The sequence below is a fragment of the Panthera pardus genome, unplaced genomic scaffold (genome assembly GCF_024362965.1).
Source record: "Panthera pardus isolate Hobbes unplaced genomic scaffold, ASM2436296v1 HiC_scaffold_24, whole genome shotgun sequence".
Lineage (NCBI taxonomy): Eukaryota > Metazoa > Chordata > Mammalia > Carnivora > Felidae > Panthera > Panthera pardus.
Window position 1 is genome coordinate 37,767,609 of NW_026526810.1, and position 13,917 is coordinate 37,781,525.

The following is a 13,917-nucleotide window of genomic DNA, read 5'->3' on the forward strand; positions in this document are numbered from 1 at the left end:
CCCCAGAAGACCTCTGTTCTTTTTTACACATTAACAAATTGAAACTCAACCTCTCTAAATTACCAAAAGTTACGGAATTAGGATTTTTCTTAATTGCAGTTAATCAAAACCAAACCTTTTTACTTTGGAGGTTACACATAATGGTTAGGGGGACAAGTATGTTGATAGTAAACAGTGGTTGTAGAAATTTCAAGTTCTTTTTTGAGAGAGAGAGGGCACAAGTGAGCTAGAGACAGAACTCCCAGGAGGGGTGGGGCGGGGGGGGGGGGGGAGTGGAGGAGAGAGAGAGAGAAGCAGGACCCCAGCTCACTCAATGTGGGACTCGAACTCACAAACCATGAGATCATGACCTGAGGTGAAGTCAGATGCCTAATGACTGAGCCCCCCAGGGGCCCAGAAATTTCTAGTTCTTAAGGAGTAAGTCATGATTAAAAAAATTTTTTTTGTTAGTTACTGAGATGTTACAGAAAGAAATATAGGGCTAGAGTTCTGTACCTGTTTGGGAATTTAAAATTCTGTAAATGGTATCAATAGATATCCAAGAGCTAAGAGAAGCAGCATATGCACCCTGGGTGAGGAGTTTGTTGTAAGATACTGTTGACTGGCCTGACCTACTAACTGGAGCAACAATAACTTGCACCCTCTGGGTGCTTCTGCCGGATGACCTCAGCAGGTCAGTGTAAGCCTTGCTCTCACGTGGACACTAACTTTTATTTTCACACCCCATTCTAGTAATCTATTCCAGCATTCCCTTCCAAACCTTCCCTACCAACCATCGTAGTCTGCTCCAGTCAAGTTTCGTTACGTTGTTTCCTCCATTTTTCATGGCTTTCCTTTTAAAAATCAAAATCCTACCCAGTTGTGTCTCTGAGTATATAGCCCATACTGATCTCCTCTTACAAAGGAGCCCTTTAAAGACATGAAAAGACGTAAGACACAGGAAGAACATGGTCCATTTCTGTACTCAATCCAGGTAACTGGTATGGAACGCCTGGGGTTCAGATTTCATTCCCCCCAGTTTAAGTCAGTTCTTGTACTTCAGTTATAGTCACCATACACACCTCTGCTTCGCCCAGGCAGGAGGTCAGTAGTCCTAGGTCACATGTCCTGTCAGTTCTGGTTACTTGCATACACATCACACAGTTGATTCTTTTATTGCAGCGTAGGTGTTCTAATGCTCCCATAGTGGTACTCAGACTTCACTGGAATTACTAAAGGGTCACAGCAAGAACTCAAGCCACTGTGTCCTTTCCCAGCTGGCCATGGGCTCCAGTGATAATAAGCTTGTCTGTCAATGTGAAAGAAGAAAAAAATCGATTAGTTTTTCTACTACTAGGACAAAAAGCTGGGCTTTTGTAATAATGTAAAATCAGTCCACTATGGATGCATTACTAAATGCTATTTTAACACCCTAATAGGAAAGAGTACCCTCTCTGCATTTACTGCCAGATTGGTTGCTGTTTGGCTGGTTTGTTGTGATCTATCTACAGCTAATTTTGGAAAAGAAAAGTGAATATCTCTTGGTAGACATCAATCACAGTGTGAAAGGTTGCCTTCAGTTTTGAGTGGATCATAATTAAATGCTACTAAGGGTAAAATTTTGAAAGTTGATGTACACGTATTTGAATATGTGTGTGTGTGTGTATATACACACACACACACACACATATATAAGATGGGAATATATATATGATGGGAAGCCATTATTTGTAGCATAGTTACAAAATTTGGACTTAATAGAACAGCACATGGTAAGGGAAAGTGGAAGATACAGTTGACATGGTAGACTGCAAGCAGAATACCAGAGGTCTTGAAAGCTGAGCAAATTATTTAATTTATTATTTTATTTTTTAAATGAAATAAATTTACATCCAAATTAGTTAGCATATAGTGCAACAATGATTTCTGGAGTAGATTCCTTAGTGCCCCTTACCCATTTAGCCCATCCCTCCTCCCACAACCCCTCGAAGTAGCCCTCAGTTTGTTCTCCATATTTATGAGTCTCTTCTGTTTGTCCCCCTCCCTGTTTTTATATTAAAGTCCTCATATGAGTGAAGTCATATGATTTTTGTCTTTCTCTAATTTCACTTAGCATAATACCCTCCAATACCCTCCAGTTCCATCCATGTAGTTGGAAATGGCAAGATTTCGTTCTTTTTGATTGCCAAGTAATACTCCATTATATATATATACCACATCTTTATCCACTCATCCACCGATGGACATTTGGGTTCTTTCGATATTTTAGCTATTGTTGCTAGTGCTGCTATAAACATGGGGGTGCATGTGTCCCTTCGAAACAGCACACCTGTATCCCTTGGATAAATACCTAGTAGTGCAATTGCTGGGTGGTAGGGTAGTTCTATTTTTAGTTTTTTGAGGAACCTCCACACTGTTTTCCAGAGTGGCTACACCAGCTTGCATTCCCAGAGCAAGCAAATACAGCACCTTTAATGGGCTTTGGGTGGGGGGAGACCTATGAAACAAAGCTGAAATAATGCAGGGAAGATAGACAAGTATCCTGGCAGGAGTTAAAATTTAGCCTAGAAGATTAATTGTGGGAATGACAGAGCCCCAGACCAGGGAAATTTCACTGGTCCCGTGATGAGGTTCACAGATCAGAGACTTCAAAGGTGATGGAAACTTCAAGATCAACCAATAAACCCATCCTCATCCAGTGCACCAGAAAGTCAAGATCCAGATAGGGGTCCACTTCTCCAAGACCAAAAAGCCTGAACGGGGAGTATAAAGCCCCAAAGCTGTAAAACTAAATGAAAATACAAGCGGTCCTTCATAGCATTGCTTTAAGTCCTTACGACTTACACATGTAAGAGCACAATACATGGAGCTGTCCAAGTGAGAACGCAGTAAATCATAATCCATGCCTGCTACTAAAATATTTTCGAATGAAACTCTGATGCCTGGCACTGCAAAAACTAAGGAGGGAAGTGATCAGGGGCTGGGAGAAGAGGAGAGACCCTAATAAAACAAAATTAAGGTTAGTAATAGGTAAATGGGATTCATGATACTCACCTCACTATTTGAATATATGTTAGAAAATTTCTTAAAAGAGTTCTTGGGGGGCGCCTGGGTGGCGCAGTCGGTTAAGCGTCCGACTTCAGCCAGGTCACGATCTCGCGGTCTGTGAGTTCGAGCCCCGCATCAGGCTCTGGGCTGATGGCTCGGAGCCTGGAGCCTGTTTCCGATTCTGTGTCTCCCTCTCTCTCTGTCCCTCTCCCGTTCATGCTCTGTCTCTCTCTGTCCCAAAAATAAATAAAAAAACGTTGAAAAAAAAATTAAAAAAAGAGTTCTTGGGTTTTTATCTTAATGCCTGTAATGTGTGGCATTTGTCCTAAAATATATTTAGGGCTTGTTTTTTTACTATGGTTTTCTCTGTCCACATTATCTTACTATCATGGCATATGGGACCCACATAGCTGTCTCATAACTCAGTTTCAGTTGCTTAATACAATGATTGCCATTCCTTTCTGGAGACTTTCAGGACCCTCCAGTAGATTTTAAAGACTTTGTCAATCCATTCTGAAAATGCCCTCTAATTTGGTGAAAACTCATCCAGTTTTGTTTTGTTTTTTTTTAATGCTGTGGTAATACTAGAACCTTATTTTCCTAGTACATAGGTAGATAGACTTTCCACGGGGTTTAGGGCAAGGCATTTCACTTTATAATAGATATAGGAATGTGTCAACATGCAGCAAAGAATTTAGTAGGATTAGCTCAAGAGCACTGTGCAGAAAGACTATGTGAACCCTTAAAGTTCTGTTCCAGGAGAAATTGGCTTCAAAATTGGTTCCTTTGCCCCTAGGCAGAGATTGGAGATTATTCTTTACACTTTTAGAATACATGGGTAAGTACCAAACCTTTGTCTAAGTTAAGGGAGTGGACACACATGCTCTATGTTTTTCTCCCTATGATTTTTATACATTCTATTTTCCAAGATGAAGTGCCACCAAACACCCAAATAGCCAAAACAATCTTGAGAAAGAAGAGCTAGAGGCATTATGTTCCCTGACTTCAAAGGATATTAACAAAGCTATAATAATCAAAACAGTATGGTATTGGCATAGGAAGAGACACATGGATCAATGGAACAGAGAGCCCAGAAATAAACCCACACATATATGTCCCAACTAATTCATGACCAAAGAGCCAAGAATATACCCATGGGGAAAAGACAGTCTCTTTAATAACTCGTGTTGAGAAAACTGAACAGCTTCAGCAAAAGAATGAAACTCAACCACTATCTTCTACCATACACGAAAATGAGCTCAGGGGTGCCTGGCTGGCTCAGTTGGTACAGTGTGCAACTCTTGATCTCAGGGTTATGAATTCAGGTCCCACGTTGAGTGTAGGAAATACTTAAATCTTAAAAAAAAAAAAAAAAAAAAAAAATGCTCAAAATGGATTAAAGCCTTGAATGTAAGACCTGAAACCATGAAACTCCTAGAAGAACACAGATGGTAAGCTCCTTGGCATCAGTCTTCGTAATTTTTTTTTGGATCTAACTTCAAAGGCAACAAAAGCAAAAACAAACAAGTAGCCCTGTACAAACCAAAAAAACCTGCACAGCAAAGGAAACCATCAATGAAATGAAAAGGCAACCTACTGAATGGGAGAAAATATTTGCAAATCATATATCTGATAAGATGTTAACACTCAAAATATATTACCAACTCCTACAACTCAATAGAAAACAGTCTAATTAAAAAATAAGGATTTCAAACAGATATTTTTCCAAAGAAGACATACAAATGCTAGCAGGTACATGAAAAGGAGCTCAATATCACTAATATCAGGGAAATGCAAATCAAAACCACAATGAGATACCATACCTCAAACCTGTTAGAATGGCTGGTATCAGCAAGACAGGAATTAAGTGTTAGGATGTGGAGAACTCGTGTGCACCATTGGTGATCATATGAATTGGTACAGCCACTATGGAAAACCATGTGAAAATTCCTCAAAACATTAAAAATAGAACTACCATACGATCCAGCAATTCCACTTCTGGCTATTTCTCCAAAGGAAACAAAGTCACTATCTTGAAAAGATATCTGCATGCCTATGTTCTTGCAGCATTATTTATAATAACTGAGACACTGATATGACCTGTGTCTGTCATTAGATGAAGACAATGTGATATATATAAATACATACACAATGGAATATTATTCAGGCATAAAAAAGAAGGAAATTCTGCCATTTGTGACAAGATGGATAGATACATCTTGAGAATTATACTAAGTGAAAAAGAAAGCACATTCTGTATGATCTCACTTTTATGTGGAATCTTAAAAAAAAAAAAAAAAATTGATACAGAGAATAGATCAGTGTTTACCAGGGGCAGGGAGTAGAGTTGGGTGGACAAAATGGTTGAAGATGGTCAAAAGGTACAAACTTCCAGTTATAAGTAAGTCCTAGGGATGTAATGTCCCAGATGGTGCCCATATATGTATTACATATTTGAAAGTTGCTAAGAGAAAAATCATAAAAGTTCTTATCACAAGAAAATACATGTGTAACTGTGTGGTAATGCAAAGTAGAGATCAGAGTTTAGGGACAGTGAGGTAATTGGAAGTAAGCACAATTCCAGAAAGGAATCAATACAGTGTCTTCACTGTGTCTTCACTGAGTACTTGGCTGCATATAGGTAGAATGACACTCTACAGGATCAAGCAAGAAGTGACTTAGGTTACGAGGCTAGTTGCAAACAGCAATTCCCAGAGCTCACAGAGGGTGAAGAGCGAGAGTGAAGAGTCCTCAGTAATCACCCAGGGTATTAAGTAGAGGGGGATCATGCCGTTTGTAGTGACCATAAAATATCCCTGGAGTAAGGGGCACCTGGGTGGCTCAGCTGGTTAAGCGTCCAACTCAGTTTCAGCTCAGGTCATGATCTTGTGGTTTCATGAGTTCGAGCCCCGCATCAGGCTCTTAGCTGACAGTGCTGAGCCTGCTTGAGATTCTCTCTCTCCTCTCTCTCTGCCCCTCCCCACTCACACTGTCTCTGTGTCTCTCAAAATAAATAAATAAAACTTAAAAAAATATATTAAAAAAAACATATCCCTGGAGTGAAGGCCACTTTAGCTTAGACCCACCCTAGCAAAGATGCTTTAAATACAAGATTCAAAGGGATCAAACTGATCCACAAATAATTGCTAAAACAAAGCCTGACACTGCTAAGTAAACAAAATCCAGTTCCTCAATGATGTAACAGTCATAATGTCCTGCACCTATCTAATTAAAGAATTAGTAGACATGTTAAGAAGCAGAAAAATGTGACCCATAACTAAAAGAAAGAGTAGTCTATAGGAAAAGACCCAGACATGGCAGTGATGAAAGCCAGCAGACAAGGATGTTAAGACAGCTAATTTTGTACAAGTATTAAAAACATGAAAAAAATTTAAAATATTTTTAAGTAACCAAAATGGGATAGAAATAAAAAATAACTATATATGCAGTGAAATATTGGATAAATTAACAAATTAGACACTGCAAAAGAAAAGTTCAGTGAAATTGAAGACCTAGCAATAAAATCTATCCAGAATACAGCATTTTCTTTTTGTCACATAGAAAAATGAACAAATAATGGCCAATTTTTTTCAGATTTGAGGAAAGCCCTAAACTGACAGAGTGAAGAAGTTCGATAAACTCCAAACAGGATAATGATGCACTCCATAATCTAACTGCCGAAAAACAGCAAAAGACATTCTTTAAATAGGGTAAAAAACACCTTATTACCACAGAAACAGATAACAAATTCCACCGACTTCTTAAAAACCATATAGCTCAAAACAAAACCTTAAGTGTTGAGGACCACCTCACACCCATTACGATGGCTACTATCAAAACAAAACTAACAAAATACAAGTGTTGGTAAGGATGTAGAGAAATTGCAGCCCTTGTGTACAACTGACTATAAAATGGTACAGCTACTATGGAAAACATGGCAGTCCCTCAAAAATTTTCAACTAGAATTACTCTATGATCCAGCCTTCCTACTCCTGGGTATATACCAAAACTAAATGAAAGCAGAGACTGAAAGAAATATTTGTACACCAGTGTTCACAACAGCATTATTCGTAAGAGTCAAAAGGTTGAAGCAACACAAGTGTCTATTGATGAACAAATGGATAAACAAAATGTTACATACACATACAATGCAATATCATTCAGCCTTTAAAAAAGTCTCACACATGCTACAACATGGATGAAATTTGAGGATATTATGCTAAGTGAAAGATAAGCACCTATACCCTATGGTCCCACTTACATGAGGGACCTACAACAAACTTAGACAGAATGGTGGCTGCCAGGGGTTGGGGTTGGGAGGATTTAGTTGTTTAACGGGTACAGAGTTTTGTTTTGCAAGACGAAAAAAGTTCTGGGAGACTGGTTGCAAAACAACACGAACCATAATGAATTGGACACTTTACAATGGCTAAGATGGTCAACTTAATGTTAGGTATATTTTGCCAACAGGTTTTTGGGTTTTTTTAACCTTTAAAAAAATAATGCTTAGGAGAAAACCTGCTATGTGTCTTCTCCCTGCCTTCCCCAGAGCTGTCTGTTCTAGTTGAGCCCCACCACATCTGAGAAGCTTTTCCTCATCTTTCCATTTCCCATGTCTCCGAATTCCTGTACCACCCTACTTAGTACTGAATTATCTTCTTGTCTTGACAAGCTGTAGGACCCCTGAGGAAAAGAACTATGTCTTCAGCTTGTCTTGGGGGCCCTGATAATACCAGTCGTAGAGGAAGTGTATCAGTCAGTGTCTAATCAGTGAAACAGAAACCACATTAAGTATTTCAAACAGGGTGTGTGGGTGGCTCAGTCAGTTGAGCGTCCAACTCTTGATTTCAGCTCAGGTCATGATCTCATGGTTTGGGAATTCAAGCCCTGTGTGGGCCTCTTCGGTGATAGCATGGAGCCTGCTTCGGCTCTTATGTCTCCCTCCCTCTCTCTGCCCCTCCCCCACTTGTTCTCTGTATCTCTCTCAAATAAAAATAAACTTTAGAAAAAATTTAGGGGCACCTGAGTGGCTTAGTCGGTTAAGTGTCCAACTATGGCTCAGGTCATGGTCTTACCGTTTGTGAATCTGAGCCCCATGTAGGGCTCTCTACTGTCACCACGGAGCCTCTGTCTTTCTCTCTCTCTGACTGTCCCCCATTCATGCACATTCCCTCTCTCAAAAACAAGTTATTTTTTAAATTTTTTTTAGAAAGTGTTTCAAACACAAGAAATGTAATATAGGGAGTTTGTTACAAAGGTCTTCAAAGGGCTGGAGGAGCAAAGGAGGAATAAGTGTATCTAAAGAATACTAAGGAAACAGCTGCTATTCCTATGGCTGGAAGAAGCAAAAAGGAAAATCCTAAGACCCACAGTCACTATCGCTGAGGCTGCTACTGTGGAACCAAGCAGCCAAGAGCCTACTCTCATCAGCCACAGCTGCCACTGTGCTGGTGCACTCCAGCTTCTGCAGCTGGAGTACCGCAGCCAGTACCATTGCTTGTGACACCACTGGAAGATGGGTTCTCCCCCCCAGTATCCCAGTAGTGCCTCTCACAGGTCAGACTTACAGAAATCCAGCTGCAGAGTCTAGGGAAATGTAGCTTGTGGATCTCCTGCCACAACAGTGAAGAGGAAAAAATATAGAAGAGTTAATATGGAGCTGGAGGAGGGGTACCCAGGTGGCTCAGTTGGTTAAGCTTCCAACTTTGGCTCAGGTCATGATCTCGTGGTTCGTGAGCCCGAACCCTGCATCAGGCTCTGTGCTGACAGCTCAGAGCCTGGAGCCTGCTTCAGATTCTGTATCTCCCCCTCTCTCTGCCCCTCCCCTGCTTATGTTCTCTCTCTCTCTCTCTCAAAGCATAAATATATAGAGAGAGAGCTGAAGGAACAGACAATATCCAGCACCCTCCTTTAACTACTCTGCCTGTACACCCATCCTCTTGCCTCTTTTGAGATTTATACACAACGAACTTTTCTTGTACAAAGTACACTTAATCTCTCCCCCCAAAGAAAGACAAAACATCCCACCAGTCACTATGAACATCTGGATGATGAGAATTTTAGTTGAGACAATCCCCCTGGAGGATATTTTATCATCTTGAGTCTCAATTATAAATCAGTCACCACCAAAACTTTTATATTTAACAGAAGAGAGAGGGAAGGTGATTAACAAGTGAAAATATGTAGGAAAGCAACAGCTGGCATTGTCCTCATTGTTATAAATCATCTGGCTATCTCTCATCTTGTCTTCACAGCCCAGATCATTTTCTTGTTGCCCTCAGTCAGCATCTTAGCCGGCTGGGGTTTTTTACCTAGTGAGGAGACCCTACCCTTCATTCCTGAAGTATCTAAGTCCTTATTGATTCTTCCTTTGGTGAGTTACTGTAGCCTTCTATTAACTTTGAACAGCTGAACGTAGAAGCACTACGGAAGCACTCCAGAGAGTGCCCTCCATTGCTTAGCAACAGCCATATTTCCCTTGACAATTGAGACCAAGCACCCCAGTCAATACAGTAACCCCTTACTTTTCCCCTTGGTTCAGTGGCACAAGCACCCTAAATGCCCAAGTGCAAGTCACACTTTCCAGTTCATTGAGAGCACTGTTGGTTTCCTAATGGACACATCCCTCCCTTGGGACTCAACCAGCAGATCCCAAAGTTTCAAGTACAGAAGCCAAAATTCTGTGAGTGGGGTTATTAGATGTATTATTGAGAAGAGTCATTCTTCCTACTCCCCAAGCCCTGCTTGATTCCTGGATCCTTTGATTCAGTGGACAACTCACTAGCAAAGAGCATTCCTAATGCCCAAATTGTAGTTTATAAATACCATTCACACTTTTAAAGCAACAACAACAAAACCCACCTCCTTGGAGAATGGCTAATTAAAGGTAAGTGATGAGAAATACAGAGAACTCGGAAAGCCTTCTTGTTTTGGAAAATAAGGCAGTTATCAGAAATTCCTGGAGTCAAGTCAAAAAGACACAGAGCTTTGGGGATTTTAAAGCCTAACTTTAAAGGGCTCTCACTAGCTTTAGCAGGCTGCATAATGGCCACCAATGATATCAGGTCCTAATCTTTGAAAGATGTGTTTTCTTATACTGAAAAAATTTTGCAAATGTGACTAAGGATTTTGAAATGGAGAGACCACAGGATAGTCAGGGTGTGTCCTAAAGGCAGTCATACATCTCTTTTATGAGAGGGATGCATAAGAAGATTTGAGACACAGAAGAGAAAGCCATATGACCACAGAGGTGGAGGTTGGAGTAATGTGGCTACAAGCCAAGGAAGGCTGGCAGGTACCAGAAGGTAGAAGAGGCAAGGACCACATTCACCCCTACAGCCTTCACAGGGATCACAGCCTTGCCAATACCTGGATTTTAACCCAGTGAAACTGATTTTGGGTTTCTGGCCTCCAGGACTGTGAAACAAGAAAATTTCTGTTATTTACAGCTACCAAATTTGTGACAATTTGGTACAGTAGCCACAGGAAAATAATACACTAGCCAAAAAATGGAGCATTTCAAGCATCAAAATAATTGAAGTGCATCACAGCATATAAAGTATGTTTTTAAACCACAGGTTCAAAATGATACCAACACCTTCCCTATGTATGTAAATTTGCTGCTAGCTAAACTGTTCAGTGTTCTAAAAGCTGATAATGGGAAATAACTGTACCTCACTGGAATAATAGTTATGAAAAATTTGTGCTTTATAAAAATGTGAAGGATTTGTAGAATTAAGAGGTTTCCATTTTACAATTCATTATGAAATAATATCAACGATCATCAATGACTGCTAAAACGATTAGGTCGAAAGGTTATGGGGAATTTATAATCATGCTGACAACGTCCAAACCCCACAGTTCAGTCCCATCATTTTAAAACACACATACACACACACACACACACACTCACAAAACGATGTTATGTACCTCCTGCTGGGATACAACAGGAAATACAAAATACCAACCATGACATTTTCTTGGCAAAATTTCAAAACTGGATCAGGCTCCCCCAGATCCAAATACCAGTTTATAAGAAATATTGGGGAGAGAAATATGTTAAATGAAAGAACTGATAGGATCCTATAAGCAGAATCCACAATGTGAGGGAAAATGTAGAGGGAAAAGACCTACCTTGTTCAACAAATTGCCAAGAAGACCAAAAAGGAGGAAGGGGAAATTTATAATTAAAGATTTAAGAGAGTTCAAATGTTACTGTTTCTGTAAACCTTTAATAGACTCCTTGAAATAGAACAAATCCCTCACTTCCAAGCAATCCCAACACATCAAGAACTTGACACTCCACTATGCCCCTTTTACCTATTCCAGGATTCCCCCCTCCCCTTCCACCTTACTCAGATTCAGTTCCATGGTCATCATTATGACCACTCTCTTGCACATAACATAAGCTCCTTTGCCCCCTCTCATACTTCCTTGGGTAGATCACACACCTGAGTAAATCCTACTCTATATGCCTGTCCTCTAGCAGCTGAATGTGGATGAATAGCTGATTTCTTTTTAGACTCACCCTCCTTAATGTCACTGGAAACTTAATGCTGCCTGGCAGTTTTTTCCCCTTGGTCTGGCTTCTTTTCCAGTTTCCAATTTGAAACAATTACACCTTTTCCTCTTTCCAAACACCTCCAAAATCTCCATCCTCATCTGATAAAGTCATCTTGCTCGATATTTCACTGAACTAAATAAAAGTAATAAGAGAACTTCCAAGACATCTAAATGACTAATAAACATATGAAAAGCTACTACACATGCAAATTAAAACTGTACATCCTGGTACCACTACCACTCACCAGAACGGTTAAAATGACAGTAGAAATACAGGCATTCCTCAGACATTTTGTGGCTCGGGCTCCAGACCACTGCAATGAAACAGCTATCACAAAAAAACAAGTCAAATTAATTTTTTGGTTGCCCAGTGCATATAAAAGTTACAATTATGCTACACTGTGGTCTATGGTGTGTGCAATAGCATTATGCCTTAAAAAAAAAAAAAAAAAGAATACAGACCTTAATTTGAAAATACTTTATCGTTAAGAATAAATGCTAACCATCATCTGGGCTTTCAGCAAGTTGTCATGTTTTGGCTGGTGGAGGGTCTTGCCTCGATGTTGATGGCTGCTGCGTGGACCAGGGTGGTGGTTGCTAGGATGTCTGTGGCAGTTTCTTAAAATAAGACAACAATGAAGTTGGCCACATCATTCACTCTTCCTTTCACAATTTCTCTGTAGCCTGTGATGCTGTTGGATAGCATTTTACCCAGAAAACTTCTTCCAAAAGGACTCAATCCTCTGGCTGCTGCTTTATCAACTAAATTTATGTACTCAACACTTTGTTGTCATTTCAACAACCTTCACAGCATCTTCACCAGTCGATTCCATCTCGAGAAACCACTCATCACCATAACAAATATAACAATAATGAAAAAGTTTGAAGCACCTCAAGAATTACCAAAACATGACAAGGACACAGTGAACAAATGCTGTTGGAAAAATGGCACCCAAAGACTCTCTCAACATAGGATTGCCACAAACCTTCCAGGTGTGAAAAACAGAAGCACAATTCAGTGAAACTCAATAAAACAAAGTATGCCCAAAGTCACAAGGAAGCAGATCAAACTCTCATACCTTGCTAGTGGGAGCTGAGTCGTAAAACTCATCATGTTGTAAAACTACATCACAGTCTTAAGTCAAACACATGTATGCTCATGGCTGCTCGAGTTTCTCCCCTGATGTGTACCCAACGTATATGTGCTTTCTATAAAACAGGTTCCAGAAGGTTCACAGGAGCATAACTCAGAGAAATGCTGGAAACAACCCAAATATTCATCAACAAGAGAATGGATAAACTATGGTATAGTTGTCTAATAGAGTATTACACAGCAACATGGATAAAACTCATAATAGCGAGTTGAAGGAGTCATAAGCAAAAGAGAATATAGTACTTACAAGAAAGGTAAAAATCAGGCAAAATCACCTATGGTGTTAGGACCATAGTTTTCTTTACAGTAGCTTCGGTGGTAACTGGAAAGGGATAGAGGGGCATTCTGGATTGCTGGTAATGTTCTGTTTCCTGACCTGGATCCTAGTAACACATACTTTCCTGTGTGTGTATTATACCTCAGGTGCAATGTTAATGAAAGAAGAGAGAAACCGAACTCCACAAGCTCCCACTGCTTCATGGAACTGACCACGTGCAATCTGAGCCCCTTCACTGGCCTTCACTCCTGTTACTGTGGGTCTTCCATCAAAGATAGGCTTTGCCTCCTGTGCCCTACAGAATTACCCCCTCTCTTCCTAAGAATGCCACTCTGGCAGGTCTCCCATCTCATTCCCACACCTTTTCTCTCGACTAGATTTTTCCCATCAACCTACAGACATACTACCACTTTTCTAATGTATAAGACAACCTTCTCAACCTTCGGTTGCTGTAGTTTTTTCCCCTTCTCTTGGGCTAGAGCAAAACTCAAATGATTATATGCGCTGAATGCCGATTTGTTCTAATACCCTCTTTGAACCGCTCCAGTCATGTTCTCACCTCCACACTCCACAAACACGGATCTTCTCATCCAGGTCACCTCCACATTGTTCAGCCCGGTAGCCACTTCTTCATCGCCGTCTTCCGTGATTTTCCGCCGTTTTAGGCTTAGTCATCAACTCCCTCTTTCCCAGATCACTTTCTCCTTCAGGCTTCCAGAATACTGAGCACCCATGTTGCCCTCTACCACACTACTAGCTGCTCTTTTCCAACTTTCCTATATGCTTCCTCTTTACATCTCTGGCCTCTCAGTTTGGAGATCCCCAGAGTTCATCCAGGGGCTTAGTGTCCATCCATGTTTTCTCCTTTGGGGCTCGTATGCAGCATCACGTACACACT